Raw genomic sequence first — 3,032 nt, forward strand, 5'->3', positions numbered from 1 at the left:
AGAATCTCATATGACTGATGTCAAGAGAATCTTCAGGTATTTGAAAGGAACAACTAATCTTGGACTCCTTTATAGGAAATCCTTAGATTATAATCTAATTGGATTCTGTGATGCTGATTATGCTGGTGATAGGATTGAAAGAAAGTCAACCAGTGGCAATTGTCAATTTTTGGGTGATAATCTTATATCCTGGGCTAGCAAAAGACAAACAACTATTGCTATGTCTACAACAGAAGCAGAATACATTTCAGCTGTAATTTGTTGTACACAACTACTTTGGATGAAACATCAGTTGGAAGACTATCAGATAATTGCTAACAGTATTCCCATTTATTGTGATAATACTGCTGCTATTTGTTTGTCTAAAAATCCAATTTTGCATTCAAGAGCTAAGCACATTGAAATCAAACACCATTTTATCAAAGACTATGTTCAAAAAGGAATTTTAGATATACAATTCATTGATACTGAAAATCAATGGGCTGATATATTTACTAAGCCTTTAACTGTTGAAAGGTTTGATTTTATAAAGAAAAATTTGAACATGCACTTTGTGTCTGATTAAATGTTTGCTTGCTCCTGAATAGGATTTTAGGTTCTGAAGTTTGTTCAGAAGCAGTAGTCCATCATAAGCTTTTTATTGAGGTTCTGAGGAAAACTCGCTTCTGATGATGACGTCAGCATCTGAAGTACAGAAGCTGGATTTTATGCTTCTGAATAGTAGAGTTAATGGAAACGTTGGGAGTTACTTTTTATGGTAACTTCTGGCCCACTAACTTGGTAGTTACTCTTAAAGTTTCTGACGTGGCCTGTCTGTATTGGTGTATAACTAAAAAGGGCAATGATGATTTAATAGCTTTGAAAAGTACTTTCACGCGCCCCCAATTTGTCATTAATGTTATGTTTGTTTGTCTCTTTTGAATTGCAATCGTTTTTACTCTTAACACTTTGTCAATTCACACACTACTCACTCACAACAAACACATTTGCTTTCAAACCTGTACTTGCGAAGTAAGCACATTCTCTCAACCCTAGAACCCTAAAATCATCATCTTCTTCAATCATCAATGGCATCATCAAGCTCAAAAGTTTCAGAATCTACTGCACGAAAGGTTCCTGAATATGACTACAAAGGAAGAAGCATGAAACTAGAAGAATGGGAACTACGGGTTCAGATAGAAAATCCAGTGGATTTCGGATCACTAGCTTTTCATAAGTGTTGGATCAGAAGCAACTATGAAAAGCAAGGACTCATGCAATACTTCAAGATGTTGAATGGACCAACATACGAAGCATTGGTTAGGTACTTCTGGGTAAGAGCGAAAATCTATGACAAAATAGCATCTCTAGCTGAAGAAAGTCAAATGGTGTTGATTTATCCAGAATTGGAGGGGAAGACGAGAGAAGAAATGGGACTTGAGCCTTTTACCGGTGTTGAAATCAGGTCCAGTATCTGTGGAATTCCAGTAAGGATTGATGAATGGCAGATAGAAGCTGTACTTGGTATATAAGCTTCTGGAAAATATTCTGGAATTGATCTTTCAAATGCTGCTGAAGAACGCATTTGGAAAGAAAAAGCTAATTTGGTCATATATAATTCCACGAAGGAAGGAAAATATGCTGACTTACACATGGAAAAGAAGATGCTTCTGAAGATTCAGAATGAAGATTTACTTCCATGTGGTGGAAATGAGAAACCCAATTTGGCTCAAAAAGTCTTTCTCCAGCACTTCATCAAACAGGAAAAGGTGAATGTGCCAAAATACATGTTCAAGTATTTGATAGAATGTCTGAAAAAGAGTCAGCTACAGAACAGTCCCTGAGTTCCTTATGGAAGACTCTTATCAGAAATATTCTATCAAGGAGGAGTATTGGACAGGTTAAGCAGCGTTGAAGCCTTCACGGATAAGATGATTGACACTAAGACTGGGAAGTTCATCAATGCTCATACAATCTTGCATATGAAGCTAATCGGTGAGGTCACCAAGCTTCAAACTGATTTAAGTGAATCCCATGTCAGGTCTGATCTTATGAGAGATTTTCCACCCATCTGCAAGAAGGATCCTATTGATGTGCAGATGTACTACATCAAGGATCACTATGAGGTAACCAACAAGGTCATCAGGTTGGATGAGGTACCTGAGGAAATGTATGGTGGTGTGGTGCCTCTAGCAAAAGGCAGAAGATCAAAAAGAAAAATGACTGCAGAAGAGTACCTGGAAGTTGAAAAATCTGCAAAGAAGGCAATGGTCACTTCTGATAAGCTTAAGATTGGTGGTTTTGCAATGCCATCAATTGAAGAAGTAGCTGAAGACATCAATTCAAGTGTGATCCTGAGTATTGGTATTGCTCCTGAATAGCCTGCTATACCAAAAAGGAAGAGGAAACCAGCTTTGAGGAGGACCAAGGATTTTCCTCATGTTACCAAGAAAGCTGAAGCTGCTTCTGATTTGGCTTTGAAGGATTTACAAGGGAAGAAGGCAGAAGGTGAAAAAGTCTTGGAAATTGCATCTGAGCTACAAGAGTCTGTAGTTTCAAAAGCTAAGCACGTGATGCTGATGGCAAGTGAATCTGCTCAGAAGGATTCTGATCCTGAACCAGAAGAGGTAGTCAATATATCATCAGATTCCGCATCCTCATCATCATCAGATTCTGATGATGATATACCCATATGACTCCTTTTTTGAAAATCAGTAAAAAAGCCATCCAACATCAACCAAGACCAACAAAAAGCCCTCTCAGTCAAGCTCTTATGAACCAGTTGGTCATATAATCAATCAGAAGCTAGAAGAAATGGCTGAGCAGAGAGACAGAGTCATTGATACTATCCTCCGCCATAACCCTCAACCTCTTAACATTCAACCGCTCAACATGATCATACCAGAAAATGTTGAACCCGCCTCAGAGAAAGCCTCTGAGACAACTCCAGAAGCAGCTGCTTCTGAAAAAGTTGTTTCAGAAAGCCCCCTTCAACAAACACCTGAACCACACAAACCCACATCACCCCCACAACAACAATCACCATTAGCTGA

This window comes from Medicago sativa, chromosome 7 (genome assembly GCF_051527215.1).
Source record: "Medicago sativa cultivar Bolivia chromosome 7, Bolivia_mono, whole genome shotgun sequence".
NCBI lineage: Eukaryota > Viridiplantae > Streptophyta > Magnoliopsida > Fabales > Fabaceae > Medicago > Medicago sativa.